This window comes from Macrobrachium nipponense, chromosome 39 (assembly GCF_015104395.2).
Source record: "Macrobrachium nipponense isolate FS-2020 chromosome 39, ASM1510439v2, whole genome shotgun sequence".
Taxonomy (NCBI): Eukaryota; Metazoa; Arthropoda; class Malacostraca; order Decapoda; family Palaemonidae; genus Macrobrachium; species Macrobrachium nipponense.
This window is the reverse complement of record NC_061099.1, coordinates 49,053,898-49,068,678: the sequence shown is the minus strand read 5'-3', so window position 1 is coordinate 49,068,678 and position 14,781 is coordinate 49,053,898. Positions and strand designations below refer to the sequence as shown.

General features: G+C 45.0%; 1 protein-coding gene across 1 annotated transcript in view; it reads right to left on the bottom strand.

The window, feature by feature from the left end:
• Positions 1 to 11,307, bottom strand: part of LOC135210328 (gastrula zinc finger protein XlCGF57.1-like) — a 75,010-nt gene extending 63,703 nt beyond the window's left edge. Inside the window, exon 1 of the mRNA XM_064243214.1 lies at positions 11,262 to 11,307. The gene's annotated coding sequence lies outside the window, so the exon portion shown is untranslated. The remainder of the gene's footprint in view (positions 1 to 11,261) is intronic.
• Positions 11,308 to 14,781: the final 3,474 nt, after the last annotated feature.

Below are 14,781 nucleotides of genomic sequence, written 5' to 3'. Positions count from 1 at the left end.
CATAATGCATACACAGAAAAAAACACAATACTGTACAGGAGAAAATATGCCAAAAGGCATTAAAATGATGACTACCACCTATTCACACACACTATACAGGAGAGAAGCCACTAACATGCAGGAAATGTGGGAAAGCATTTTTCTTTACAAGTGATTTCACAAATCATATGAGAATTCATACAGGAGAGAAGCCACTCATGTGCAAGGCTTCTCTCCAGTATGAATTCTCTTATGAATTGCCAGTTGACGTTTCCCAGAGAAAGCTTTCCCACACTCCTTGCACATGAATGCCTTCTCTCCAGTATGAAGAAGTCAATTGAAAATTTTACCAAGTTCTACATTTTTTTTCTAATAATTTAACCTATTTTACTTTATAAAATTAAAATTATAACTCACACAATATCGTAAGATAAGAACTGAAGACAATAACAAATTCTGAGTATATCTGTTTTAAAATATTTAGGTAAATTTACCGAGATGGGGAGACGCATTAAGTTTTTTGAGTTACGCAGTTTTTTGTTTTTTTTCTATTTCTTTGCAAATTCTGAGCAAAATCACAATTCTGTATAGAAAATTGTATTTTTCCTAATTATAGCAAACATAGGGTCCTTTTACATGATGGAATTACTTTCAGCGTAGCTGGAATTACGGCCGTTAAATTCTTGAACAAGGTGGTTAGGCAGTAACTACCGGTCTGGTAGGCAGGGTAGCACCCACCTGCCTGGATGTTAACACTCCACTTTGCCTTTCAGACCAGGTTCAGATTGAGGGGTGGCATGAGGTGGGGCCATATATGTAAGGACCTCAGGTTTTGTATAGTTGGGAAAAAATACAATTCACTTTCAAAAACTGTGATTTGTTCCCACATGATATACAAACCCTCAGTCCTTTACATGAGGAAGACTCACCGGATTGGTGGGAGGAATGTGAGCGAGCCTCTAGAACTAACTGGAGTTCAGCACACCTGAGCTATTCCTGGTCATAAGAGCGAGGAGGAGTTGCCCTGCCTCTGACAACTTTGATCGGAGTATAAGAGCTGCATTCAAGAGTCAGACTTCTGGGCCGTTTCGAAATGAATGAGGCATCATAACTCATCCGTAAATGGGCTGGGAAGAATACTTAAGAGTCGGAGGCATTGCGTAATGCAAAGTTCTGGGAAGGGTTTGCATTATTGCAGTCTCCTTTCTCCCCTTGCTAGAGGAAGGGAGGAGGGGATTGCTTCTATGATTCTGATAAGAAAAATAGAAAGGAAGCTCTATGTGTAAGCTTACCCCATCAATCGCCCAACCAGCCAGTGTAAGTTCTAGTTCTATCCTCAACCCATATGGAAGAGGATAGGACAAGGTTGGGGAAGGTGGAGAGGCCAGTCACTCTTGCATCCTTCTTACCTCTACAACCACACACCATAGACGAGATGCAATTTGTCTTCTTGAAGGAGCCGGGTAAGCAAACATAACCTGCAAGTACCCACCACCAGTCCAAGGAAAGGAGGTTCCAAGGACCTGTGGGCAGACCCAAAGGAAGAAAGATATAAATAGTCGCAATGAGACATCATCCGACATATTCTTCAGAGAGATGAAATGTACCCATTCACTGGACTATCCAACTGCAGAGAAGTCTCTCAAGGTCTTGTAAGACTCGGAGAAAGACGTGTCCTTGGACACTTCTGCAATGGCAGTCCGCAGTGGATAAAAGACACCACACTCAATCATTGGGGTGTGTTGATCCTTATGGGTACCAGCAACACGAGCCAATAGGACAAAGTAATGACCCGACCTGGATCAAGCAATACAAAGTCCACAGCGTAGCTGATGAAGAACTCGGACTCGTCAACAGATGCCGAATGACTGTGCTGCCACGCATCCGAGACGTAGTCACACGACACTCGCCTTTTGAAGGGTTATGCTGGGAATAAACCATACAAATCATCTAAACTTTTAATCGCCGATGATGTTGAAAGACATGATGACGATTCTCTCAAGGTATGCGCACAATCCAAACGATTAGTCAATTGCCTTCTAGAGGACCGATGGTTCCCTGTTGATGGCCAAGACTGATAAAGTTTCTCAATCAGTAGTTGAATCTCAACTAAGAGAAACAATACTATATTCCTAGTGAATGACTAAGGTGAATGCAGGACCTACGTCTTCACAGTTGAATCGAGAGGAAGTAAACTCTCAAGATTCTGATCACAGAAGTCGAAGGGTTGGAGACTGATGAAAATATGATGATTCCAAAGAGGAGGTTGACGACACTTGACGAACTCTCCCTCTTCCATTTCCTCTCCAAATTCTGCGAGACTTCTTCTACAGGATGAAGGCATCTTTACCATCAGGAATAGTTAATCATCACAGGGCAGCGGCAAAGGCTTTGTCCAGTGACATAAACTTCAGGATAGCAGTGGTAAATAAATATGATTTCCAGCAGGGGATCAGTACACACACTCGAGGACCAATATCACTGCTGCTAACGAGTCACAGGTACAATTCCCAAGGTTAGGATAACCAACACGAAGAGCTATCCACCAAAACTGCTGTAATCACTATCACCACTGTTAGCCTGTAAAAGAAAGAAAATATGATTTAAAGTAATAAGGATACTCCTCTTGCACCCAAGGGCACTGCCCTCCAAATGATATAGGATAGAGAGGAATTATGGGAGTTCCATTTGACATCCTTGAGAGAGAGAGAGAGAGAGAGAGTGAGTTTGCTGGTGCAGCTGGAGTTGGTTGTTAAGATCAGAGTCTTGAGTCAGTCTTGGGTTAGAGCCTGTGATAGTCAGTAATGTCAGCAGCAGTCTATTGAAGGCATTGAAAGTCAGTTAAGTTTTGTGTTTTATTGATTTGTTGTTTAGTTGTTAAGTTGATATTGTTTGCTTTAGAGTTGTTGTGCCTGTGCTGTTGGATTTGTTGTCCTTATTATGAGTTATATGTGAATTGTTACAGTTGAGGGTTGTTGTTGTTGGGGAGCTTTTGTGGTTTCTTGGTGTGGTTATGAGTTGTTGAGGGTTGTTGTTGGTGAGCTGTTGTAATTTCTTGGTGTTGTTAGTGGGTGTGTGTGTGTGTTGCCTTTTTGTTGTGTGATTGTTTGTGCAGTGGTCTTTGTTGTGGTTGTATTTTCCTTGTTTGTTGTTGTGTTGTTGAGATTGTGGTTGTGTTCCTGGTTTGTTGTTGTGTTGTCAAGTTGTGGGGTTGTGGTCCTTGGTTGTTTGGTTGTGTGTTGGTTTGTGACGGTTGTTAGTGTTACAGCGACCTTGACATTGTGGACAGCAGAGCATAGCCCTGAGTATCTGCAGTTGGGGCCGAGTAATTATTAGTAATGTAAAGAGGAAAGTTTGAGTGAAGGTGAGTTTGGTAGCTGGATTGATTAAGTTTATGTGGGGGGTATTTGCCCACTTGTTTTTAAGCTTGTGATCCCACCACAAGGAGAACCCCCAAACACCAACATCACACACTCCCCTCTTCTACCTTCGTCTGATAGCTAGCGAAAAGATGAAGGAGAAGAGGAATTACCAGAAAAAACAAAAGACAAACCGCCAAAGTTCCCCTCAGTAATTCCCAAAGTGTAAACGTAAATTTCGGATGAACACGTCTTGTCCTCACGTTAAAGGGCAAAAACATGTACTGATAAAGATGTTGGCATACCTTTGCCGCCAACCCTTAACACAAAGTAGAAAGGCGGCTATCACAAAAAGTGGGATTGCATATTAATTATTAAATTCAATCAATCATTAATATCAAACATGATATTGTAATGATACAATTAAGTTTGTTCATACTTACCTGGCAGATATATATATAGCTGATAATTTCCGACACCGACAGAATTTAAAACTTACGACACACGTAGTGGGGGGAGTCAGGTGTTAGTACCCATTCCCGCCGCTGGGAGGCGGGTATCAGGAATCATTCCCATTTTCTATTCATAATTTTTATTTCCACTGTCTCCTGAGGGGAGGTGGGCGGGTACTTAATTATATATATCTGCCAGGTAAGTATGAACAAACTTAATTGTATCATTACAATATCATTTTGTTCATGCAACTTACCTGTCAGATATATATATAGCTGAATCCCACCTTTGGTGGTGGGAGAAGACAGAATAGAGGATTTAGGAAAACACATATGTGCAGATAATTGATATCTTGATTCCTTACCTGTTAGCATAGCTGGCTTCGTGATTACTGCCACGTAAGTCTGCTTGTGCTACTAGAGTTGCCAGCGAGGTAGAGACCTATATACTGGTGCACTCCAGATGATCTGCTCACAGGGGCGAGACCACGACGTGACTAGACCATGGACCATAGTAATGAGGGCAACGACAAAAATACCCACACCTGGCTTAGTTTACCAAAGGTATCCCACTTAAACTAAGCTAATGGAAGGGAGACCCGCCCCAGGCGGTCACCCCACAACCATAAACACAAATTAAAAAACCCCCTAATCCCTAAACGGATAGGAGAGTGTTACCTCCTGCCCCCAAAACAGTGTCTGCAGCAATGTATGGTCCGAGAGAAGCAATTTTTCGTATGTCACTTTCACCTCCCGCAGGTAGTGTGAAGCGAACACCGAATTGCTTCTCCAAAATGTGGCATTCAAAATATCTTTGAGAGCCATATTTTTTGTGAAAGGCTACCGAAGTAGCAATAGCTCTCACTTCGTGAGCTTTTACTTTCAGAAGCTTTAAATCACTGTCACTACACTTATTATGCGCTTCTTGAATCGTATTCCTGATGAAGAACCGCCAGTGCGTTTTTTTCGACATAGGAAGATCAGGTTTCCTCACTGAACACCACAAATTGTCCGATGAACCTCTGCAAGCTTTAGTTCTCTGCAGATAGAACTTTAGAGCCCTGACAGGACACAGGAATCTCTCACGTTCGTTCCCAACTATATCTGCCAACCCTTTGATTTCGAAGGACCTCGGCCACGGGTTGGAAGGATTCTCGTTCTTGCTAAGAACATGGGACTTAAAGAACACACCGCAACTACTTTCTGAAAAAGCCGATATGCTTGCTAATGGCCTGAATTTCGCTAACCCTCTTCGCCGTCGCCAGAGCGGTTAGGAAGATCGTTTTCTTCGTCAGATTCCTGATAGAAACTGAATGAAGCGGTTCGAAGTTACTCGACATCAAATATTTGAGACCTACATCCAAGTTCCACGAGGTACTTTAGGCTGGACTACCTTCCTAGTTTCGAACGATCTAATGAGATCGTGAATGTCCCTATTATTAGACAAATCGAGTCCTCTGTGTCTAAAGACTACAGAAAGCACGCTCCTGTAGCCTTTAATAGTTGAACAGCCAACTTCACTTCTTCTCTCAGATGAAAAGAAGGAAGTCAGCTATCTGGCTCACAGAGGTTGTGGGTGGAGGAAATGCCCTTCTTCCTGCACCAGGATCTGAAGACGGCCCACTTCGATTGGTACATAGCGATCGAGGAGGGCCTCCTTGCGGTGGCAATCGCCTTCGCCACAGGTCTTGGAAAAGAAAAACCCCTCGCTCTGGCCAACTTCTTGATAGTCTGAACGCAGTCAGACTCAGAGCGGGGAGGTTTTGTGGTACCTCTCGAAGTGGGGCTGTCTGAGTAGATCTTTCCCTTAAGGGTAGAGTCCTCGGAAAGTCTACCAGGAAGGACATCACCTCTGTGAACCAGTCGGCTGCCGGCCAGAAGGGGGCGATGAGAGTCATCCTCGCTCCTTCCGATCCGCAAACTTCCTCTCACTTCCCCGAGGATCTTGAGCGGGGGAAAAGCGTATATGTCTAGGCCCGACCAACTCCAAAGTAGGGCGTCTACTGCGACTGCTCCCGGGTCCAGAACTGGGGAGCAATAGAGTTGAAGTCTTCTCGTCCTGGACGTTGCGAAGACATCCACCTGTGGACAGCCCCACAGTTCCACAGCGACTGGCAAACCTCTTGATGAAGGGTCCACTCTGTCGGCAACAGCTGTCCTCGTCGACTGAGAAGGTCCGCCCGAACATTCTGTACTCCTGACACGAAACCTTGTCAGGATCGTGACTTCTTGCGCTTTTGCCCACAACAGGAGTTCCTTTGCGATGGCAAACAGAGAAGGCGAGTGAGTTCCCCCCTTGATTTCTTAGGTATGCCAGCGCGTGGTGTTTGTCCGCATTGATCTGAACGACTTTGCCGGATACTTCTTCCTGGAAAAACCTGAGAGCCAGATAAATGGCTGACAGCTCTTTCAGATTGATGTGCCAGGACACTGTTCCCCTCTCCAGGTGCCCGACACTTCTTTCCCTCCTAGTGTTGCTCCCCAACCCGTGGACGACGCGTCGGAAAACAACACTAGGTCGGGGTTCCGAAGTTTGTGAGAGCCTTCTGCGAGCTTCCGAGATCTGACCACCAACTTAGGTGATCCTTCACCTCTCTTGTTAAGCACAAGATCGCCTCCAGATCTTGCTTGTTCTTCCAACTGTTTGGCTAGGAAGAATTGAAGAGGTCTGAGGTGGAGCCTTCCCAGAGAAACAAACTTCTCCAGTGAGGAAATGGTCCCCAGCAAACTCATCCATTCCCTCACCGAGCATGTTTCCTTCCCAGAAAGGTCGCCACTTTCTCCAAGCATTGAAGTTGTCGCCCCTGGGACGAAAAGCCCGAAAAGCCACTGAGTCCATCTGAAATCCCCAGATAGACTAAAGATTGAGACGGCGTCAAATGCGACTTTTCGAGGTTTACCAGAAGCCCCAGGGACTTTGCTAACGTCATGGTCGTGTGCAGGTCCTCCAGACACCGTTCGCGCGATGAGGCTCGAATAAGCCAGTCGTCTAGGTAGAGAGATCCGTATATTTCTCCCAAATGAAGCAGCCTTGCCACGTTCTTCATTAGAAGGGTGGTGAAAACCATCGGCGCTGTGGTCAGACCGAAGCAAAGTGCCCTGAATTGGAATACCTTCCCCTTCAGGACAAATCGCAGGTATTTCCTTTCCTTGATTGGGGATGGATGGGGGACGTGAAAAATACGCGTCTTGGAGGTCCAGTGAGACCATCCAATCCCCCGGTCTCAAAGCTGACAGCACCGATTGAGTCGTCTCCATCTTGAACTTTCTTCTTTCTCACAAAGAGATTTAGGACTGCTGACATCGAGGACGGGTACGTCGCCACCACCCCGAATGTTTCGGCACCAGGAAACAGGCGGTTGTAAAACCCTGGTGATTCCAGGTCGAAGACCTGTTCTACCGCTTGCTTCTCGATCATTTGTTCCAGCAGATCAAAAAGCACTTTCTGCTTCTCTCCTCGATAAGAGGGAGACAAATCCTTTGGTGTTGAGGATAGCGGGGGCGACTTCAAGAACGGGATCCTGTACCCTTTCCTCACGACATCCAGCGACCAAGGGTCGGCATCTCTCTCTTCCCAGGCTCTCGCGAATCGAAGAAGCCTGGCTCCTACCGGCGTCTGAAGGACTTCCGACTCACTTCCTACTCTTTGACGGAGCAGGGGTTTTTCCTCTGGAAGAGCCTCTTCCTCGGGAGGCTGCTTTCGAGGAAAGTCCAGCACGAAAGGGCTTCGATTTCTTGGCAAACGAAGCTCCAGAAGATGAAGCAGCTGCTGGCCTTCTAGAAGACTGAGCCAGAAGATCTTGCGTTTGCCTTTTCCTGAAGGCTTGAAGCTATAGTCCTTAACCAATAGCCTGGGGAAAGAGATGGTCTGAGAAAGGAGCGAAGAGCAAGTCCGCCTTTTGCGTTGGAGAGACGGATTTGGCCGTGAAGTTACAAAGATCGCTCTCTTCTTAAGAATCCCCGAGCTAAAGTGCGTAGCCAACTCCTCAGAACCATCCCTGACGGCCTTGTCCATACAAGAAAGTACGCTGGACAGCTCCCCCAGACTAATAGTATCAGAACTCCTTGACCTTGCATCTAAAACTCCAAGACACCAGTCAAGAAGTTGAAGACCTCTAGAGTCCTGAAGAGGCCTTTTAGGTGAAAGTCGAACTCGTTATGGGTCCACGTGACTTTTGATGAAGACAGAAGGGCTCTTCTGGAGGCGTCTACGATGCTCCCAAAGTCACCTTGAGCAGAGGCTGGTAGTTTAACTCCTATGTCCTCCTGTCTCGTACCACATGCCTCCTTTACCGCAGAGTCTTGAAGGCGGTAAAGCTAAAGAGGACTTTCCTGACGCTTTCTCCTCTTCTCCATCCATTCATTGACTTTCCGGAACGCTTGCTTCGTGGAAAGCGACTTCTTCATTTTAATGAACCCCGATGCCTTCGTTGCCTTAAAGAAGAAAATTGAGAAGGAGAGTACGAGGGGCTTCCGGTTGAAAAGTTTCTCCGAACTCCGACTGTAGCAGACGCATCAAAACTTTATAGTTCGATGAGACCGTAGTTTTTTTTTTTTTGTTTGTTGTTGTTCACCTCTGCTTCTACTAAATCGTCGCTAACTCCTTCCTCAGAAACTGGAGAAGTAGGAGGAAACTCTGAAGAAAACTGACGACCATGAAGGTTCCTTCATCCACCTTGAACTTGCATCGGTGAGGGACTGGTGTCTACCAGCGCGCGCTTGGCGTCCGAATCCGCACGTTTGGCGCCGACAGGTGCGCGCTCGACTTCTACCAACACACGTTTGGCGTCCACTGGCGCACACCGAGCGTCCACTAGTGCACGCTTGGCTTCCACTGGTGCGCGCCGAGCGTCCGTCAGCGAGCGGCTGCCGCTCACTGGTGCACGTTTATCCACAACAGGTGCGCGTCTGGCGGCACCTGAAGCGCGTTCCACTTGCACAGAAGCGCGCTCAGCGTCGATCACTCGCTTGCGAACATGCGAAGACTTGCGAGCGGGAGATATATCATCCTGAGAGCGAGAAGCGAACTTCTCACCTCCTCTAGAGAGCTGCTGGGGAGCAGAACGAACTCTAGAGGGAGACTCGAACGAAGAGAGAGGCGAGCGAGGAGAAAGAGCGGGTCTTGACTTCTTCACAGGAAGCTTCTCATCCTTCCTACGACGCGGAAGAGCCTCTCTAGCAGCAAGAGCGTCCTGAAGTTGCTGCTGCAGTGACTGAAATCATTCTCTTGTTAGGCGAATCTTCCTGCTCTGGGGAGGGACTGATCCTGTGAGCAGGAGAGCGGTGAGGGGACGCCCCCCTCCTCCTCCCAGGTACGGCCTCTTCCCGAGCTCTGGAGCGACCGTATCGCTCACCACGAGCTAACTGAATCAAGTCCGAAAGACTCTCTACTCCTTTTCTGCGGCGGAAAAAAAGCAGCGCCGCACTGTCAGGCGAAGATCGCAAAAGCGGCGAACTAGGACGTGAAAGCCGTCAACATTACGCCGTCCTTTTCAGCGACTGAAGCACCTTGAGAACTCCCCACCCTTTACGTGGGGATGAGCCTCCGATGACGAAAAAACACTCCTTGAGGAGCGTGCACGCGCACGCTCCCTGGCAGTCCTGGGGATTTTTCATCAGTAACTGCCCGAAGGCCCAGTCAGAATCAGTGGGGTTCCTTGTAACCCTCCTTCGGCTTTCGACATGCTCCCTCCCCAGGTCCTGGGAGTCAAGCAGAGGTCGGTCCAGGCCTAGAGGCAAAACGAGGCCGATCTGACGCACCCTCCACTACACAAAAGGGGTATCACTGCACTTTTGCACGTCACCTTTTGCTCTCAAGAGCCAACACTTTTGATTCTAGATTACGAATCGACTCCAATATTAAGGATAAAGTATTACTCTCTACAGACACTGTTTCAGGGCCCGGAGGCAAAACTACAGGGTTAGGAGCATTAACAGAAGGAGGGTTAACAGGAGAAACATTATTATCTTGAACGCCTGAAACACTCCTGGAGAAGACCTCCTTAACCTATCCTTTTCAAGTTTCCTAAGATAGGTCTCATAACGCCTTCCACTCAGAATCTGTTAGTCTTTCGCACTCCTTGCAACGGCTTTTCATACACACATTCATGCTCCTGCAACTCTTACATACCGTATGTGGGTCGACTGAAGCTTTCAGTAGCCCTACCTCTACAATCAGTTCTAGAGCAGAACCTAGCGCTAGCTGTACAGACCCTGACATATCCATTCCAAGAAAAAAATCCAAACCAAAAATCAAATCAATCCACTAATAACGTGTGCCTAGCCACCGATCCAATCAATTAATCCAAAAAAAAGAACCAAAAGGGATACTCAAGTAAGCAATAAGTTCCAAATCAGACGGAGGTGCTGTAAAAACAGAGTTCACAACACCGGCGACAGAAAAATTATGATAGAAAATGGGAATGATTCCTGATACCCGCCTCTCCCAGCGGCGGGGAATGGGTTACTAACCACCTGACTCCCTACGGTGTGTCGTAAGTTTAAATTCTGTCGGTGTCGGAAATTATCAGCTATATATATATCTGACAGGTAAGTTGCATGAACAAAACAGTGTATAAATATTTATTAAAAAAATAGAAAACGAAAGATCCCATTGGGAAAATTATCAACGGCCAGTCAGCAAGAGCTCAAAAAAAAAATGTCTTCATCGGTAGACGGCCGAAAGAAAAAGTGGAGTGTTACATCAGGGTAGGTGGGCCTACCCTGCCACACAGTAGTTACTGCCTAACCCACCTTGTTCAAGAATTTAACAGCTGTAATTCCAGCTATCGCTGAAGTAATTACTCATGTAAAGGACCGAGGGTTTGATATCGTGTAGAGAACAAATACGATTACAACTGACAACACAAAAGAAAAAACTAAAACCAACAAGCATCCATGGGTTTATATTATAAGTAATAAATAAAAAGACATCATAGGAGAGAGAGGAGAATGATTTCCCTTTCAATCAAGAACAATACCAACAGCTGAGATGCCCATGAGCTTAGATGACAAGTGTTACAGGCATTCCCCGGGTTATGACGGGTTCAGCTTACGATGTTCTGAGGTTAAGGAGCTTTTCACTTATATTCATCAGAAATTATTTCCAAGGTTACGACGCATGTCCCAGGGTTACGACGCCTCCAATGCTGATCTGGCAGAAGAAATATGACATCAATAATGCAAAATAATCAATATTTGAAGGTTTTTTGATGAAAAATGCAATAGAATGCAGTTACATAGTTTTCAATGCATCCAAAGCATTAAAACTAAGGTTTTCTTAGGATTTTTTATGATGTTTTCCGGATTACGACGATTTTCAGGTTACAACGCGTCTCAAGAACGGAACCCCCGTCGTAACCCGGGGACTGCCTGTAGTTAACAAGTCATTCATGGCCAAATAAAAAAAGTAATAGAAATCCCTCTCCCACACAATTCAGGCAAATTGTAAGTGTGTAATATTGATGCTCACCATGAGTTATCCTGTCCACTGGTCAAATCCAGTTATCGCTAATTATTTATGAGGGAGCCGTCCATTAAGGATCAATCAAAAAAATAATATTGTGACTGCTATCCATGCCTTTGATATCATTAAAGATGACCACATGGAAGAAGGGCTCAACATCATGGAGGTTGAATCTTCAGTGGTTTTCTTTCGAGGGCAGCGTCTGACAAAACTAAAAGAAAGAAGACAGCAGAGTTAATGACAATATCACCAGATAATCTGTATTTTGCAACTTCCAGTGTATTAAAAGAGGACTCAAGTGATAAATGATAAAAGTTGACAAATTTAGTAGCATCGCCAAAAGAAACTATTCACATGAAGCACTAGCCCTAGCCTATGACGGATTGTTCTCTAACAAACAATACATATCAGAAAAGACAGAAATGGAGCAATAAAGAGGAAATGTGAACTATATCCACCCTATTACCTATTAAAGAGGCCAAAAAGTTATTCTATATTGTCCAGAAAATTGGGAAAGTTCAAATTTTTAAATTTGTATTTTTTTTCCGAACTATACACACCTGAAGTTTTTACATTTAGGAATTTACTTTCAGTGCAGATGGAAAATATTTTTATAATAAAAAAAGGTTTCACTATATTTACCAAACAATTACAAAGCTGTAAGCTTTCTTATCTGCAGTCGAAAAATGACATTGTTATTGATAATAAAGTTTCATACATACTTACCTGGCAGATATACTTAGCTATAGACTCCGTCGTCCCCGACAGAAATTCAAATTTTGCGGCACAAACACTACAGGTAGGTCAGGTGGATCCCGCCGCCTGCAGCTGGGTGGCAGGAATAGGAGCTATTACCAAATTTGAGCTAGATTTTCTCTTCCACCTGTCTCCTGAGGGGAGGTTGGGTGGGCCATACAATCGTATATATCTGCCAGGTATGTATGAAACTTTATTGTACAATAACAATATCATTTTCATACATTCACTTCCCTGTCAGATATATACTTAGCTGATTGGCACCTTTGGCAGAGGGTAAGAGACAGCTAACTACTGACCTGATAGGTAAACAACATGTGTTGTAGGTAATACAAGTTTAATTAACAATACCCTAGTTCCTACATGTTTAGGCGGAAGATTTCATAGCTTGTGATTTGAAGTCTGCTTCGCCTCAAAAGCTTCAGCGAGGGGTGTGCCCTATGGCTGACAACTCTTTGAAAGGACTGTCAATGGGGTCATATCCACTTACTCAACAGAACCTGATGGCAATTGTCACTGGAGTCTTATCCACTTACATGACAATATACCTATGCCTATTGGCATATAAAGGAGTAAAACACTGATCCCGATCACCGATCCTACCGTGGATTTAGTATATATGATTGCAAAGGCGTTATCCCTAAACACCTTTCAAACAACCTTAAAAAACTCAAAACACCAACTAAAATTTAAAAATCACACTATATAAATATAAGGACAAAAAAATTAAATTTAAGGATCAGTCTTCTTTCCTTTCCCCGCCCCACTGTATCCGCTGATACATAAGGTCCCAGAGAGAAGCATCTCTCATAGTTTACCCTCACATCTTTCAAGTAATGTGAGGCGGAACACTGAGTTCATCTCAATACGTGGCCGCTAAGATGTTCTTCATTGGACATGTTTCTTATTGAACGACAATGATGTAGCGACTGCACGTACTTCGTGTGCTTTAACCCCCTAATGTTTTATATGGCTCACTATCACAACTCATGTGGGGCCTAAGTTATAATGTTTCTAACAAAAAATGCTAAGGCATTTTTTGACATAGCTCTTCTAGGGTTCTTTAACCGCACCATAAACACTTTGATTGCAACCCTGCAACTGCTTCTTCTTCTGCAGGTAAAATTTTAAAGCTCTCACCGGGCCATAATGTTCTTTCCACTTCGTCTCCAACTAATTGAGAAAGACCTTCAACTTCAAAAGTCCTAGGCCAAGGTTTCGAGGGGTTTTCGTTTTTAGCTAAAAACAAAGGTTTTGAAGCCCAATACAGCCGAATCCTTCCTAAAACCCACTCTAAGTCAAGCGCTTGTAAACTCCTCACTCTTTTCGCAGTAGCGAGAGCTATTAAGAAATACATTTTCTTGTTATGTCCCGGAAAGTAGCTTTCTCTGGAGGTTCGAATCTCTCGGACATAAGATATTTTACGGAACCACATCTAGATTCCAATTAGGGGTGAGAGAATTCTTAATTTTGTAGTCTCTCAAATGATATTAAGTCATGGAGATCTTTGTCATTCTCTATGTTCAGGCCCCTATTCCTGAACACAGCAGACAACATGCTCCTATAACCTTTAATTGTTGACACAGCTAGATGCGATTCCTCTCGCAAAAACAAAAGAAAGTCAGCAATTTTCGGTCACAGAGTATCGGAGGAGGAAGCTTCTTCGCCTTACACCATCTACGGAAAATTTCCCACTTCGATTGGTATATCCGCCATGGTTGAGGACCTTCTTGCTCCAGCAATTGTTTTGCCGCTTTGCGAGAAAGCCTCTCGCTCTGACCAGTCTTTCGATAGTCGAAAGGCAGTCAGAGCGAGAGCGTGGATATTTTTGTGGTACCTCTCGAAGTGGGGCTGTTTGAGCAGATCTGTCCTTTACGGGAAGAGATCTGGGGAAGTCCACTATCCATTCCTGTACCTCTGGTGAACCATTCTCTTGAGGCCAATAAGGAGGGCGATCAATGTCATCCTCATTCCTTCTGAGGACACGAACTTCCTATCACTTCCCCCAGCATCTTGAATGGGGGAAATACATAAGCCATCTATGCCCTTCCAATCCATGAGCATGGCATCTATCGACAGGGCTCTGGGATCGTCCCCCAATGAACAAAAGTTTTTTCCATCCTTTTGGAGAGAATGTTGCAAAAATAGGTCTACTTGAGGCTTCCCCATAGAGACCATAGTTTGCTGGCAGACTTGCGAATGAAGGGTCCATTCTGTTGGAAGACCTGATTCTTTCTGCTTAATCGTCCGCTCTTATGTTCCTTCCTCCTTGAACGAACCTCGTCAAGGAGTCGTATTCCTCTTCTTCTGTCCATATCAACAGATCCCTTGCTAGTTGGTAAAGGGAGAAAAGAGTGTGTCCCCCCTTTGCTTTTTTAATATATGCCAAGAGCGTGGTGTTGTCCGAGTTGACCTGACCACGCCTCTGACCGCGTTCTCGAAAAATTGCAGTGCCAAGTGTACTGCTAAGAGTTCCTTTGCGTTTATGTGCTAGGTCTTCTTGTTCCTCTGTCCAGCTGCCTGACACCTCCTTCGTCCCCAGTGTTGCCCCCCCACCCCGTGTCCAAAGCGTCGAAGAACAACACTAGGTGAGGGTTCTGAAGAGACAGGGACACTCCTTGTTTCTTTTCAGCGGTTATAACCACCATCGTAATGGTTTTTTGATAGCTCTCCTATTGGAAAGTTATCCATAAGATCTCCTTTTTTTCCTGTCCCAACTCGTTTTTAGATGGAACTGTAAGGGCCTCATATTCAGCCTCCCCTAGAGAAT